Below are 17,473 nucleotides of genomic sequence, written 5' to 3'. Positions count from 1 at the left end.
TTTGTTTCTTATGTTGGGATTCCATCATGTTCCTTTGCTCCTCTCTAGATTTATTAATCATGTCTTGCACTAGGGGCACAATTTCTCCTATTATCTAAGAAATTATTTCTGATTTCATTTTTTGCAGATCCCCTTTTGTTGCCAGTTCAGTGGGTCCAGGTGGTTGAGTATCAGAGTGTTCCATCTCATTTCCCTTTGGGGTTGCTGTAGGTGATCTGGAAGTCTGGTTTTGAGACTTACTTACGTGTTTTCTCATTTTGACTGGGGCGGGGGGCTGTTAGCACCTGCACGGATTACCTCCTCTGAGCTGGGAGAGGTGGGACAGGGGCGAGGAGCAGCACTAGGGATGGTGACCCAAAAGCCCTTTCCTGTGGGCTGGGAGCAGCGGGAGGCATGGTGGCCAGGAAGCCCCTTCTTCTGGACCAGGAGCAGTGGGATGGAGGCTCAGAAGCCCCTACCTCTGGGCCGGGAGTGGTGGTAGGGATGGTGGCCCGGAAGCCCCTTCCTCTGGGCCAGGAGCAGTGGGACAGAAGGTAGCCCAAAAGCCCTTTCCTCTGGGCTGGGAGCCGCTGGTGGAATGGTGACCAGGAAGCCCCTTCTTCTGGACCAGGAGCAGTGGGACTGTGGCTCAGAAGCCCCTACCTCTGGGCTGGGAGCAGCAGGACTCAGTACCTTGGTGATCTGGTGTCCTCTGCGTCTTTGCAGTGTGGAACCAGGTGGCTGCCTGTCTGCAGCGGGGTTATTCAGCGTCTTCCGCGCGACTCGGGACCTCAGTGGGCGTGAGCAGACCTGCCTGTCTGCAGCGGGCTGATTCAGCGTCTCCAGAATGAATCTTTGTTAGAAGGAAGAGTATTAGCTATCATCATTCCTATTTATTCCATTTTATAAAATCCTGAACTTAAGTGACATACTGTAAATTAATTTAAAGCCCTTTCTTAAAGAAAGAAAAATAGTCACTGTTAAAACCGACACTTCCATCTTCACTAAGCTCCTAGTATTAAAATGTAAGAAGCTGGGCTTGTTGGCAGATGCCTGCAATGTCCCCGCATTCTGGGAGACTGAGGCAGGAGGAGTCAAAGTTTAACCCAGCCTGGGCAATTTAGCCACTTAGCAAGATTCTGTCTCAAAATAAAAACAAAAAACCCTAAAGGCCAAAAGGCTGAGAATGTAGCTCAGTTCAAAGCCCTTGGGTTCAACCCCTGGTAAAATACATACATCAATACACACACACCTAACACACACACACACACACACACACACACACACAAGACAAAAAAGTGAAACTGGCTGAGTGTCCCAACAGAGCTTGGATTTCCAGACTTTCTTGTTGTTGCCTTGGCTTTGCTGAGATCCTAGGAAATATGGATTAAAGGTTGGAGATTCAGTTTAGTACCAAACACAGCTTTCTCTCAGTGGCATGATGGAATGGGAAACTCAAAGTCAATCAGGAGTCAAATACCTTTTCCTTATGGGATAGGGAGTGATAGGTGAATAACCTAAGTTGTTTTAAAAGATACTGAATGCGATGAAACACACTTCAATGCAGTTAAACACAATGCTTGCAGCTATGAGTTATTGAACCCCTGTGTGTTTTGGTTTTGTTTTGGAGAGAAGTGGACAATCTGTGGTGGTCTCAGATGGCTGGTCAGTTCCTCCCCTCCACTTCTTTCCACTGTCCTGACCCTTCTCTTTTCCCTTCTTACTCGACTTTGCCCCTTGTCATCATCATTACAGTTTTTTTTGGACAGGTGTAGGGGAGATATGCCTGCAAGCCCAGTACGCTAGGAGGGATTACAGGGTACAGGGGTACAGTTAAACAGTTAAGACAAGAAATGCAAACTCCAGTCCCATCTGGGCAACTTAGCAAAACCCTGTCTCAAAATTAAAAACAAAAATAAAGGGCTGGGGATGTAGCTCAATGTAAAAGGACCTGGGTTCAGTACAAAGTACCACAAAAAGGAAGTTTAAAAACCATTTTAATGGATACGTAGTAATGGTACATATTTAGGAGGCAAGTGTGATATTTCAGTACATACATGCAATGTATCACAATCAGATCAAACATATTTGTCACCTCCACTGTTTATTATATCTTTGTGTTGGAAACATCCAACAACCTCTCTTCTAGCTATTTTGAAATATTCAATCAATGTGGTCAACTATAACTATCCTACTGTGCTCTAGAACAGTTTAAGTTATTCTTCCTGCCTGATTGTACCTATGTACCCATTGTCCATCCCCTTCCATTCATCCCTCCCCAACTCCCTTCCTCACCCTGGTAACGACTATTCTATGGTGTACTTCTGAGTTGACTTTTGAAACGTTGACATATGGTGACAACAGGCAGTAATTGTCTCTCTGCCTGAGTTCTATCTATTTCACTCAGTCTAATGTTCTCCAGGTTCATGCATGGTGCCAAGGACCCATAGGCAGCAGAATTTTAACTCTTCATAACAAGCAAAAACAGCAGAAGGAGACAAGAAGATGTCACCTGGCTAGGAGCTTATAGGGTCTCTGGTCTTCACAACTCCCATATGGTTTTCTCCCATACTTCTGTGACCTGGCCTTTAAGGATACCTGATTGTATGCAAACCCTGAACCATTGGCACTGTTTGGAGGACATGCAGAAAGTGTCCTTTCTGTATTTGTTTTGCAATTAATAATTTCATGAGAAATCTGTTTCCCATTCTTAGTGAGTTTCTCTTCTGGAGGGACATCTGAAATCTTTTATTTCGAGCACATGTCTTGCAAAGGAACTTTATATTAGTTCCTTGCATACAATAGTCTCCTCCCACGTTAAGGTATTGGATGTATTCTGCTCAACAGAGCAGTCACAGAGCATATATATTTCCTTTCCTGAGCCAAAAGATTCATATAGCCTTCAAATAATTCCCAAGCCAATTATTGTTTCTTTTACTGAAGCTGCTAATCAAAATGACTTAACTTCAGTCACTATTTATTTTTCCAGGCCCTAATCCTAACGAGCCCCAGCACCTCAGGCCATCAATAGTGTGGGAGATCCACTTAAGACTGGCTTTTATTTTATTTTTCATGTGAACAGTTCAGTTAGGGGTAGGTGAGGTAATTCCTCACTGGGCAAAGTTTTAGTAGTTATGCCTGTGTAGATGAGCCTGAGTAATAATTTCACCACTAGAAGGGACAGGCTTCAGGATTTCATATAGCACCGTTGAAACTGGGGCTGGACACCTCCATCCACTTTTCCCATAAATGAGCAGGGAAGCTAGAGTGGCCTTGGGGCACCAGTGTCTCACTGTGTAGTCCTTTAATAAGGAAATATTAGTTCCACTCCATGGTACAGTCACATTTTGCTATAGCACATGGACCCTACGTAACCCTAAATTCTTGCAGGGATGATCTATGCCTGGCTCTCATCCTCTCAAGAACTGATCCTGTGTCCCTTAGTACTCTGTACTCACACTCACCCCACAGAGGGGCGAGGAGGTCAGGAAGAGCAGGGTCATCCTGGCAGCCTGGCTGGGACGTTCATGCCGTGGGAGTCCACAGGCTCGTGTCCCTCTCCTGGAACACTCCTGCAAGGGGCATCAGAGGGTCTGAGCTGTGAACACTGGTGTGGCCCAACAGTCTAGTGAAGAAAACCAGCAGGAGCCATGAGTTTCCTTTTTCCTTTCCTTGGACCTAAGGAAGAGAAAATCTTTGTGGGTTCAGGTACATTGCTAGGAAAAACAGGCTACACTCTGTTATATAAAATTATAAAATAAACATCTTAATTTTCAGATATAAAATTTAAATTGCTTCTCTGAGTTAGTTAAGAACTGAATATTAAAATGTTGTCTTACACCATGAATGTGATACAGGTTGAGTATCCCTTCTCCAAAATATCTGGAACAGAGGTGTTTTGGATTTTGAAATCTTTTAGATTTAAAATCTTTGCACATATATAATGAGGTATCTTGGGGTTGGGACTCAATTCTAAACTTAAAATTCATTTTTGTTTCATATACACCTTATATACATAGCCACACTTTAATTTTTTACAACATTTCTAGTGTGTTTGTTTTCACTGTGACATGTCACATGAAGACAGGTATAGAATTTTCCACTTGGAACATCATGTTGGTGCTTAAAAAGTTTCAGAGTATGGCGCATTTTGCATTTCAGAATTTCAGAGCAATGTTGTTCAACCTGTTTAATGTTAATGATATAGAATAATATTAGTAATAGCTAATAATGGCTATCTTTTTATAGAACTGTTTTTTGGAAGAGGAGGAAACTTTATATTGATTTCCTAAATTTATGAGAAAAGTGAGCCTTTTTCTGGGTAGGGGCTGTGTTATATTAATTTTTTTGCCCAAACTGGTGCTTAGCGTATACTATGTGCTCAATAAGGTTTGTTGAATAAGAAATACAATTTTAAATCACTAGTCAACCATGACATAGTATAATAATTGAAAACACATTTCCTTTGATGTCTGACCCTTTGTAATACTATAATTAAATATATTCCTCCCAATAAAATCTCTACCTAACATGTTAAATCCACTCTAAAATAAGATTTCAGTATTAATCTTAAAATTTTTGAGTTATATATAAAAACTAGAGAAAATTAAAAGAGGACATCATAAGGTTATTTGAATACTGGAATTGGATGTGAATTGAGCTAATTGCAGCTGTTTTGACCAGAAGAGGAAAATGCTGTTTGTTTTCAAATAAATGGATGACGAAGTACTTATAATTTCACAGAAAGCAGACAAAAAGAAACAGAACTGCTCAACAACTGAAACAAGGGCTGGGAGTGTAGCTCAGTGGTAGAACTCTTGCCTGGCATTCACAAGGCCATGGCTTCCATTCCTAGAGAAAAAAGGAGAAGAAAGAAGGAAAGAAAGAAAGAAAGAAAGAAAGAAAGAAAGAAAGAAAGAAAGAAAAAGAAAATATTTAAAAAATCCCAAAGAGTCTTTCATGTTGGAAATTAAAAACAAAAATGTGCCATGATTTGTCTTTATAAGGTGGCCTTGTTGAAGTCCATTCCAGTGCTGGAATTTTAATGTTTTTGATTAAATATTTTTCCAGAACAATAAATGTGTTTTTTTTGTATTAAAGTCACAAAGGAGATTACAACTGTTTAGTAATTTGAAGATATAACCATTGTTGGGTTATTAAAAATGGAATGACACACATTTTGTTGCAAAAATCATAAAACTTGAAAGATGGCCAAGTACCTGTTGGCTGAGAGCGGAAGCCAATCTGAGGGGCTCACTTCCTTCCACTGGAGTTGTTTGCTACAGAAATAGAGTATGACACTTCCCACAACGCCACTGCTCCTCTATTAGGGCTGGAAACATCCACCGTCTGGGACGGGAACAGACATGGTGCTCTGTTGGTTTTCCCCCTTTGCTGAATGGCCAGTGGCCAGAAGGTGGCCTTTGGCAATTAACAATGAAATAGGAAATGGCTTGTGGTAAATATTCCCCTTTGACACCCTGATTTGGCAGCACTGGGCAAGTTTAAAATGGAGATACTCAAGTTACTAATGTGTGTGATCTAAAATAAATTTAGCTTGGTGGGGGAATGTCATGAAAATAAATTTTTGTTTCCCTCACACTTTAGGCACAAAATGAAATTGCCAACAAAGTACCTTAAACAGTGAAAAATATCCACAGTTTCAACATCTCATACTATTTTATTTAAAAGGACTATCTTTAATACCAAATATAAAGTTCTGAAAAAGATAATAAAACAGATCAATATTGGAAAAAGCTTGCATAGACAAGTGCAATTCAATATGTGATGGGTATGGAATGTTTATCAAAAGATACAGTGGTGTCTTGTGTCGACATGACATTATCATTATATGGGGGCAGTCTTAGGGTATGTGACATAGGAATCCATGAGAGACTTAACCTTAAAATCTTATAGAATGAATACAAACATATAATAACATCATCAATAAGGTTTAATTTATCCTAAACTTTCTTTCATTATGGTGTTTATCATTAGTAGGTTATTAATGTACTTAAAATATTCAAACTATGAAACTTTCCTTGGGATCTTTACATTTATGGGCTTATGTTCAATACTATCACTTGTTTTGCTTGTGTTTATGCATCTGACGTATTATATGTTAAAGTGATAGTCGTTGACTAGGACACTTCTATACCATTTATTTTTTCTGAGTCAATAGCCACTTGGCTTTCTTAAATACATAAGAGGCATTATCTTCTCGCAGAGTGTGTACATAGACCTATTTTCTACTCACAGATGTGGAAATCTGCCTCCTGTTCTAAAATTATGCACAATACTAATTAGTTACCACCATCATCTGCATCATGAGAAAAGTAATTAAAATCTTCATTATTAATATAGTACATAAAGAAGCCATTTTTTTTATCATTTTAAGAGCAGCATAGTATGTTTTCCAACTTGGAGCCTTCTACCTACATGTTTTATAAGTCTGTGAAGAGCAAAAGTGAAGAAATAAAAGGCAAGTAAATTTGATTTCATTCTTGCCAGCAGACTGCCTATTCTTTTAGCTGCTTCTCTAGAATTTTGGCTGATTTAATTCTGTCACTTAATGTGCATAACTAAAGCCTGGTAGAAAAATCTATGAAAGCTATTCATCAAAATTGCTACTTGTGGCCCAAGTGCTGGATTCATGCGTCTTTTATCCTTCAAAGTTTTTAGAAAATCTTGCAAGAGTCCTAAATCCCTTCATAGGAAATAACCCATAAATCCCCTTCTCTCTTCAGATTCTACTTCAGTCTAGAAGGACCTGGACCAATGAGGAGTTCATTCCCAGGTTCTTGCCAGAGTCTAGCAGTCTAGGCTCCCTGATATTTATGACGAAGACATGGTTGTCACCTGCTTCCATTTTTGTCTTTTTCTTGAATGTTTAGAAAGTATGGTCAACTTAGGCTTGGCTTTTTTATAATTTAAATGTTAATATAAATCCAACAGAGAATTTGAAGATATAAATAATTTACGATTTGGCGAAAATGTGCTAGGTACTGATCATTCTATTGAAGAGGTTAGAATTCATCTGCTATGAGGACTTGAAAGTGTGTCATAAAGAAGTATGCTTAGTAGAGGGTGAAGAAACAGATCAAAGCCAAAGAAAAGTAGTCTTTAAGTCGAAGTTAAAACAGGGCTTACAAGATTATATTTGATATGTATGATATTTTACACCTTATAATTTATTAATCAATGTAAGTTCAGATATTCTTAATGTGAATAAAATTAAAATTCTGTTTTTTAAAACAGATTTCCTGCTTCTTCCACATATGCCTTTTCATGGTGTAGAGAATCTGAGCATCAAATTACTTAGCTTTTCTAAAATAAGCATGTAGAGAGAATAAAACAATGTCCCAACGTACAGGGGCCATGGCCCTAAAATTGGGTGCCAGAAGTCTGGTGCACAGAAGTTGTGACGCCAGAAGGTGGGTGCACAGGGAGATCTGGAATGAGCCATGCACAATCACTATCATTGTTAAGTTCCAAATTAGAAGCCCTACTGGGAAAAATAAACATAAGGACCTTGTAGAAATTTGATATGCATGTGTGTACACATTCACATACTCTGAAAACTACCCTTGGTCAGTACCACATCTCTAGTGCTGAGTTCCCAGGTGTAGGTTTCATGGCTTCTAAAACCATTGGTTCTTCCAGATAGCAGGATACATGTGCATAGAAGTAGCCCTTTGGTCTACTGAATTGTGCAACCTTCTCAGGTTATTTGGAACCTACTTATGTATGTTTATTTTGATTACTTAGTTTTCCATGGTAACGTCATGATATTTCTTAAGATTGTCCAAAAATGTATGCTTCCTCTATGCTCTTGGTCTTCATAGTTCTGATTTGGTAACTTTTTTATTTTAGCTAGAAGAAGGATATTTCAATTATTTGAAATGAGTTAATGCGAGCCCAGATTGCAATCAGATCCAAAATTTTAAGTGCTCATAAAAATCTGAAACTCTGCAATAACCCTAAATCCCCATATGTAGAGGAAAACAATTCACATTTTTGTGGCACTGGCAGTGAATTTGCAGGCATGTCTGCCTGGATTGTCTGTTAAGCCTCCTACTATATTAATGTAGCTGTGGAAGCAAAAGGCTAAGTAAGGTTTAAAATGTCACATGCAAAACATTGTGAGTATAAGAAATATAACCCCAGGGCCAAAAATTACCAATGAAAAGAAATTATACCGGTTATGTAAACACTGGGCTTTTGCGGCAAGGAGGGGATTTTTTTTGGTACAAAGGGAAAAATTTGTTCCACGAAGGGAGGGAAGTGAGATCTCTTACAGAAGTAAAGTCAAACTGAAGGAAGGAAAGCAGGCTGTAGGTGATGCGTTTTTGCATGTTGTGTTGGGAAGAGGTGACTGGTGTCCCAGTTAGACTTTTGTGTTGCTGCATGAAGATCAGGTTGCTTCTGCTTGAGTAGCCCCCTGTCTGTTCATCACATCAGCCCCGGGAGCAATTTCTTGTGGGCCTTTCTTGACCCTTCAATTTTGGATCGGTGTTCCCTTTTGTGAGCTCTAGCGCTTTGTGCTTTCCCCTCGGACACAATGGCAGCTGCAGTGACACAGATCACTGGGAGTATTGTGTGTTGCTAGCTCTGGGATTGGTTGGCTCTTCTCCTTCCTGAATGGTTGTTCTAAGACCTGAGGTTCTTTCTCATGTGTACTTTAGCATTCTTAGCAAATAATTTCTGCCAGGACTTCACCAAACAATGGGCTCAATGGATTAACTCTCTAATGGGAAATGTAGAGTTGATTACAATCATAAGCATATAAAGAGCTCAGAATTTAAATTAATGTTCATATTTATTGAAAATTGTTGGGAAAAACTCAGAGTCTTCAGGAGATGGATATCATCTGGAAGTCACACAATTGAATTCTCTTTTCTCTTCTACCATCCTTGTGACCAAAATTAGGGCTTCTTACATGCTGAGCAAGCACCCCGTTACTGAGCTGCACCCTTGGCCCCACAGAACGGAGCTCTCTTAACAGCCCTGGCAGTGACATCTGGTATAAAGCCAGTAGGCAAACCAAATGGCCTCAGCAACTCCCTCCTTCCCCAGTTATGAGATGTGAAAAAAAGCAGGTGGCCTTAATGGAAGGTCAATAGTCTCCTGATTCTAGAAGGTTCTAGAAGGAAACATGAGCCAAATGGAACCCAGTGAATGCAGAACCAAGGCAGCAACTGAGAGACAAAATCTTTTATCTCCACAGGTTTCCTAAGTTCACAGTAAAGCCGCTTCTCTAATTGTACCGGATTATATTAGGGAGGTGGACCTAATTTAGGAAAGGTGGTTATATTTGTGAATAAAATTTGAGTCCTCAGAGGAATAAAATATATAAAAATCCAAGGCGGTACTCTGAGTACATGGCCTAATGTTAAATAGGGACTATACAGCTGTCTCTCAGTATTCATTCTCAGGGAATTAATACACTGTCTTAAACTAAAGAAATGGGAAAAAACACCCCGCCGATGTTCTGGGGAGAGATTTATAAAGAGTAGAATATATTTGGAAGAAAGCTCATTGTTTAATGCAAATATTTTTAGAATAAATTATTTTGTAAATTTATCTTTCTTTTTGAGCTCTATGAAAAAATTAAGCCATTTTCTTTATTAATTAGTGATCTGAAGTTGAAATGAATGGATATATTTTAGTCAAAAGTGTATTATTTTGTGCTTCCTCCACTTCATGCTTCTTTAAAAGCCAAAGCCCTTGAACAGATGTTACAAAGATTTTTCCAAAATGTAAAGAAGTGACCCCTGGAGAAAGAAAAAAATCATAGCATGGAAAGTTTTCAGGAAAAAAATAAAATGTTTTTCAAAAGATTATAAACGAAGGGATAAGGGACATAAATGGGAGTGTAGCCGAGGATACTCATTCGACTTGAACCCTAACACTTTTTTCCTAGTAGTTCTGAACTAATGCTGCTTTATCTTTCTACAAATATTTCTTTTGTAATTTTGGAATCAGAAACTAAAATTTGTGCTCATTTGTTTTTTATTTGAAATTCTGCTCTATTTTAAAAGAACCTCTTATTAGCCTGTTCCTGTTTCCATGACAATATAAGATTAAAAAAAATCATTATTATTTCTGAAAATTGTAAAGTATTGTCAGGATTGCATATCCAGGGAACAATCATTATTGTTTCAGGAGATGATTTTGAGGTTACACTACCTTAATATTTGTCAGTAGATTTAAAAATCTATTAATTCATTGAAAGACAGGTTTTCACTTTCTCATCCCTGAGCAGACAAATGTGAATATAGTTCAAACCTTATATTCTGTAACCTGTCATTGAACTCTCTAGTGTGAGTATCTCACCTGTGGGAAGATGACAGCTTATAAAAGATTTGCGGAGAAAGAGAAATATGGAAAGACACGGGGTGGTGTGGGAACATTTGACTCATTTGTAACAAAATGAGTCATGATTTGAACGAAAACGCATCTGCTCCATCCCAGTACCCCTGAAAGTGAAGCCATTAAGGAACAATGATTGTGAGGTCTCACGAAGGATGAAGAATTCAGAAAACATCTAGTCCAGAAAACAGGGACTGCTGATCATGTTCCTACTATCTCTCCTCTATTTTTCTCTATACATGGTGTTTATCTTCTGGGACAATTATGAACTATGTGCTACGGAGGTGAAGTTGGAGGGATGGTAGGTGAATAAAAAAAGTGGCAGATATACAAGAAAGGGAGGAACTAGGGCAATTAAGAAAAAGGAAGAAACTCAATTTTAGATCAAGTTGATTGTGCTGGGTCTCATTGACCTTGGCAATACTCACAGGGTCATGTTTTATGTGGATGAACTGAGTTCAATTTCCCCTGCATCTCTGGAACATGTGAATGTTTTTCTTCTATCCTGTATCACTACCTTTTAAAACCATATTCTTCAACATTTTATTCTATTAATGGATGAGTGTGAGTGCATTTATTTGAATCCATTTTGACCTTATATTTCTTTATTATTAAAGAAAAACATAGTTTTTGTTTTTGCTTGAAACTTTGAATTTCTCTCCTCTTGGTAAGATATCAGAGCTTACATACTCGTCAACTGCATTGTATTTTAGAAGTAGAATAATATAATTAATTGAATTTATGAGCTACATGAAGTCATCCTCAGCAGATATTATCATTAAACATAATGGTGAGCCTCAAAGTCATTTTATTGGTGGATTTTTATTTGGAGAGTTCCTCCTGGTGAGGTTAGTCCACATCTGTAGCAGACATTTTAAATGGTACCAATTTCTTGACCTCATTTTCCCATTCCTTATTGAGAGTTTCACTTAAGAGAAATACATTTAGATAGCATTAAAGAGAAACAAGGGGTGGAGACCCATTCAGTTTAGAACAGTTCTCAATCACATGAGAGGGTAGTTAGTTTTTGTAGCATGCTCAAAGGTTCTCAGGCATCTCTGTCATCAGCTACACTGTCCCTGAACTGCGGTTGAATTCGTTCTCAGTGTTTGAGAGCTGGGACTTCACTTTTATGCTGCATGTAACAAAAGCATTTTGTCTCCCAAGAAATTATTTAAGATGCAACACAGGAAACCTATAATATAAATAAATTACAAGATACAATAAAAGATAGTAGGAAACAGGGAAATGGAGCTTTCGCAAACGAAAAGGGGACAAAGAGATGGAGGGAAGCAGAAAGAGGGGAGGGAAGGGAATGAAAGAAAGAACTAAGATGTGTTATGTGCATGCACCAACTCCCCACGAGGAATTCCATCATTATTATTGTACACTTGTACTAATAAGGTGCAATATAGGTTTTTAGATGAGATTGGACCACTGCTTTTAATATCTTTGGGTGTTTTTCACATATGGACAAAAATTAATAAAGATTTACCTGCTGCAAATAAGAGAGAAGTCTAACAATAAAGACATGCATGATATCAGAAAAATAAGTCCAGAAATAAGACAGATGTCAGGATAGCTGATCCAACATCCATGAGTTTATTTCCCCTCCACCCTCTCTGGCGGCTGTATCATTCCACTCTCAGCTCTGAGAACAAGACAGGGCAGCTCTTCCAGGTACTGGATCTAGCTAGACTGGGAATGTCCAAAGGCAGGAGATGGGCCATGCATGCCAAGGTCTCCTTCCTAGGAATAGGACATCCTTTCTTGGAAGTTCCCCACTCTGAAGTTCTACTTTGTCCAGAAATGTTGGCCTAGGTAAACCTACCAAGAACAATATTACAATTATCATCAATTTAAACCAATTACCACTCACACCTAGACCTGGGGAAAGGGTCATCTTACAGTAGTGATTGATATTTAAACTAAATGTGTATTTTGCCTCAACAACCACAAACAATTTTGAGGAATATTTCAAAGAGAATTTAAAAGTTTTCTTAATCTCCAAATTCAAACCACAGGAGAAATTTCATATTGAAAACTAAAAATCTTAGGGACAGAAGTGCAGGACGTGTGAAGCCCTGGGTTCAAATCTCAGCACCAAAAGAGCAAAAAATACAACCCTAGCATGCTTTCACTTATTGATGCTTAGTTACCTTCCTAAGGTGATTGTGTTTCATAGGTGCCAATTCAGATTTCAGCATTTTCACCAAGCAAATAAATGTCAATCATGAATTATTTCCATGTAGAAAAGAAGGTAAAAGCCTCTCATTTACAAAACAAGACTACTTTCTCATGAAATGTAAGTGTATGTCAAAAACATTAACCCATTTCTCATGTAGACAAATTATGGAGAAGATGAACAAGATCTTGTAACCAGAAATTCTGGTTCAATTACTAGATATTTTTAAGATCTTAATTGAAGTGAATTAATGGAATCTGGAGTTCAAGTTTTCATATAGTGTGCTCTTCTCAAAATTGAAATCCTCAAGGAGAAGGGTAATAGTGGTCTGCTGTATACTGCTCTAGCTCAATCTTTTATGGAGTGCTCTCTTTTATTCTAACAGTGTTAATGCAGTTGGGCATCAAGATTTCTTCTCCATGTGGCAGTGTAGGGCTATTATTTCAAACTGTTTTGGGGTTCTCAGGATAACTAAAGTGCTTGAGAATTTTTTCATAAGAGCGTGTCTCTTAACAACTGACATAAATTCTGAGAAATACACTGTTAGGTGACTTCACTGTCCTGTGAACATCTTAGAGTATACTTATACAAATCTAGATGGTGTCTCTTGCTGCCCACCTCCATCACATGGTGCAGCTTACTACTCCTAAGCTACAAAACTGTGTAGCACATTACTCTACTGAATGCTGAATGCAACAATGGTGTTTGAATATCGAAATATATCTGAACATAGAGAAGGCACAGTGAAGATACAAGGCTGTGGCAACTTTTAAGCTCTACCATAATCTTATGGGATGACTGTCACACATGCGATCCGTCATTGGTCCAAATATTATGCGGCACCTGATTAATTAGACTGAGTGATATCAAATTTTATAGTGAACCGAATGATAGTACCAACTAGGTGTGGTCACTTGGCAGTTACAGATTCCCGTGCAGCCTAATCATGCTGTACACAGTAATTTCCATGTCACATGCAGAATGCCTTGGCACTGTGGTTTAGTTTGGGTCTTGAGTGACCTGCAAAGATCCATGTACTAAAGACATAGGCCCAGGGCATCTCAATGAGAGGTGGAGGAGTCTTAGGATATGCGCTCTAGTGGGAAGTTTTGGGTTCATTTGGGGTGTGCCCTTCAAGGGGATAATAGGATCCTAGACCCTTCTTCTTTCTCTGTGTTGGTTCCTGACCATGAGGTAAACAGTTTGCTCCATCCCTCATTCTCCACCATTACCATCTGGCATGCCCTTCACAGGCCTGATCCTACACTGGAACCTCCAAAACTATGAGCTAAGATTAACCTTTTCTCTTTATAAGTTAGTTGCCTCAGGTATTTCATTATAATGAGGGAAAGCTGACTAATACATAATGACAACACAAACACCTAACAGTACAGAACTTTAGAAGTGAAATTGCTTCAATAACTTATTTTCATGTTCACAACAATCTTAGGGAGGTATAGGACACTTAGTTTCCAGGAATAAGTGGCCCAAATGGTTTCCCAGCTCTCTGGGACTGGGCCATTAGCCATTCCTCTTGGTTCCTACTCCAGGATTTTCACATCCTGCCATGTTGCTGGGCCTAGAGTGGAAAGAGCTTAGAGTTTTAGTGGTTTGTGGAGCCTCTAGCACAAGTTCTCTAGAGCAGAATTGGTTCTTCTCTCAACAACATCAGGAGTGACATCAGTCCTGGTGAGTGTTCCCAGCAATGGGCAAACACAATCAACAATGACTTCACTCTGCCTTATCTCTCAGTCACTTACTGTCACACATTCACCAGAACACCACTGGTGAAACATGGTTTATGTATGCTGCTGGTTACAGGTTGTTTGGTTTCTTCCCCTTTACTGAACCATATTCTTTTCCTGGATGGGCTTATATGAATACAGAAAATAAGAATCCTATTTTTTCATTTGCCTCTTTTGGAAGTTGTGTTTGCAGTTGCCACAAATGGGCATGTAAGACATGCACAAAACATTCATCTTCATCAGAAGTGTAATTATGTTTTATTTAAACAGCACTTTTCCTCTGGGTGGCTTCAAGAAATCCCTAGAATTTGCTCTTGGGAATTTCTTGTGATAAATAATAGCATCCTTCCCTTTTATACATCATAAACAAATGGAAGCAGCACAAATGTACTGAGTTATTTAACAGTTAACATTTCTGGGTGACTGAGCTACAAGGAAAGTGATTTATTAGAGTAAAGTGCTGGCTGGAGTGAAATGAACATAAACTCTTTGGATTCACTGTCAGAAACTCTCTGTTGGACTTGAGACTTTATCTACTTGGGAAATCCACATGAAGGAGGTGACCACGAAACCTGCCCTCTTGGCCCCCAGAATCTAAACACCTTATTGGGAATCCACTCATCTGGCATATCCCTGGTTAAAATGTCAGCACTCCTTGTTAAATCATGGGCTTGGGAGGGAGCAACCTGTTCAGGTAGTATCGTCCTTCAGAATGTCTGGGCAAATGCAGGAGAAGTGAATAGTGGCAGGGTGTTGGTGGGAGGCACACTTGATCTCATGTGTGGCCTCTGCCTGGTGGAGAAGCTCTGCTTTTGGCATGGTGAGCAGGGCAGAAACACCAAGGACCAGGAGCAGAGAGTGATAACAGTAGAGCCAGGTGAGACTTAACTGTCTGGGTCTGCCGCCTGCGGCCCATGGCTGTGCATACCTGCATGTTCTCTCTGCAGGGAAAAGCTGTACACACTCATGTTCTCTCCTGATTTCTTAGCATAGGGTCAGACCTTTAATAACCTCAATACTAGTAGTGCCATCATTCCTAACCATATGAGTGACAGGAACAACAGCATTACTGCTAGCCTGTTTGACACCAACCACCACACCAGGCTGCTTTGCAAGCATGATCTCATTGCATTATCCCTCCCACCTTGGGAATTGGGTCTTGCTATTCCTATGGTGCAGATTAAGAAGCAAAGGTCCTGAGAGGTTACATGCCACCTGCTCAAGGTTGAGCAATTAATAAATTGATGGAGTTGACTTGAAGCTTGGCCAATGTGATTCTCTAATTAAGAAACAGAAATTCTAAATAAATTTAGATTGGCCTTATGAATACAGAAATTGAATGACTTTGAATGATCTCCTTTTTCAGTTGTAATCTGAATGTAAAGAGTTAATTTGCAGGCTGCCTATTTATGGCCCCTTAGCCCTTTTAGGCTGACCTTGATACGAAGAAGGCAAACAGAGTCCAGGAAGGGCTCCTCTCCAAAGCCACCTGGGTGAAGTCAGTGTCATGGGATAGAGGGCAGACGGAGGGGAGTGGCCTTTTCCTGTGCCTGAGGTCACAAGTAATGCCAAGGCGGTCACATGCAGGGTCTGTTGACCACACTCCTCCACTGTGCTACTTTTGACTGCACCTACCACTCCCTACTCCCCCTCCCGGAGTCTCTTTCCTCCTCCTGGAGGCTGCAGTCTCCAGCAAGATTTTTGGCAGGTTGCCTCTGAAGTCAGACTGACTCAGCTGCTGCTCACCACCTGTAACCAGGGCATGCAGGAGACCTTCACAGGCTGCTGGCCTTCATCTCCCACAGAACTGTGAAAAAGCAACCAGACCTGCTTTGTAGTTACGGCAAAGATCACATGAACTGATGCTCCTTTAGGGTTTAGCACAGAGCCTGGTGTGCCCTGAAGTACAGGGTGCTACTTGCCCCTCCTACACAGGGTGGGTGTTTAAGGACAGAGGTCACCGGTCAAAATGAGAAACCAGACATGCTGTCGCCTGAGCTGGGACCCTTACCACCCCCACCCTGCAGAAACCTACTGGGGTCATCTTTCGTCCTTCACCCCTGTTCTGAGAATCAGAGAGACGAGGGTAACTGTCTGCTTCCAGGTGACCCCAGCTAAAAGTGAGTGCTTTCTTCAAATTTGTAGCCTTATCCCCACAGCCCCGCCAGCATTTGTTATTGGTGGATTTCATGATAGCAGCCATTCTTTCTGGAGTGAGGTGGAATCTCAGCGTTGTTTTCATTTGCATCTCTCGAATGACCAGTGATGTTGAACATTTTTTCATGTATTTATTTGCTATTTCTACTTCCCTGTCTGAGAAATGTCTGTTCATTTCAGCTGCCCATTTTTGGATTGGCTCTTTAAATTTGGGAGGTCTGATCTTTTTAAGTTCTTTATACATTCGAGATAGTAGACCTTTGTCTGAGGAAGAGCAGGTGAAGATTTTTTCCCACATTGTGGGTTGTCTCTTCACACTGCTGGTGGTTTCTCTTGCTGTGCAGAAGGCTTTTAATAAGAAGAGATCCCACTTGTTGATTGTTTGTGCTAGTTCATGGGCAACTGAGGTTTTGTTCATAAAATCTTTTCCTACACCGATGTCTTCAAGGGTTCTACCTAACCTCTGTTCCAACTGGTTCAGAGTTTCTGTTTTAATATTTAGATCTTTAATCCATTTTGATTTTAGTTTAGTGCATGGTGAGAGATATAGGCCTAGTTTTAATCTTTGGCAAGTTGAAGCCCAATTTTTCCAGCACCATTTATTAAAGAGGCTATCTTTCCTCCAGTGAGGGTGTTTGGCTCCTTTGTTGAAGATGAGATGGATGAGTGTGTCTGGCGTTGTTTCTGCATCTTCTAATCTGTTCCACTGGTCCTCAAGTCTGTTTCTTTGCCAGTACCATGCTGTTTTTATCACAGTAGCTTTGTAGTATAGTTGCAGGTTGGGGATCTGGTGGGAGTGTAGACTGGAGCAACCACTGTGGAAATCAGTATGGAGATACCTCAAAGAACTAGGACTGGAAGTCCCATTTGACCCTGCTATTCCACTGCTGGGGATCTTCCCCAAAGAATTAAAAGAATCATACCACAGTGATATATGTGTACCCATGTTCATAGCAGCACAGTTTGTGATAGCTAAAACTTGGAAGCAGCCCAAATGCCCATCAACTGGAGACTGGATCAAGAAAATGTGGTTTTT

The 17,473-nt window shown here is 39.9% G+C and overlaps 1 protein-coding gene across 1 annotated transcript in view; it reads right to left on the bottom strand.

Moving 5' to 3' along the window:
* Window positions 1-970: 970 nt before the first annotated feature.
* Window positions 971-17,473, bottom strand: part of Clxn (calaxin) — a 55,387-nt gene continuing 38,884 nt past the window's right edge. Inside the window, exon 8 of the transcript XR_015440704.1 lies at window positions 971-3,657. The gene's annotated coding sequence lies outside the window, so the exon portion shown is untranslated. The remainder of the gene's footprint in view (window positions 3,658-17,473) is intronic.

The sequence above is a fragment of the Heterocephalus glaber genome, unplaced genomic scaffold (genome assembly GCF_053883595.1).
Source record: "Heterocephalus glaber isolate CG9 unplaced genomic scaffold, H.glaber_assembly_v1.0 deba00000281, whole genome shotgun sequence".
NCBI classification, from domain to species: Eukaryota; Metazoa; Chordata; class Mammalia; order Rodentia; family Bathyergidae; genus Heterocephalus; species Heterocephalus glaber.
This window is presented reverse-complemented; position numbering and strand designations above follow the sequence as displayed.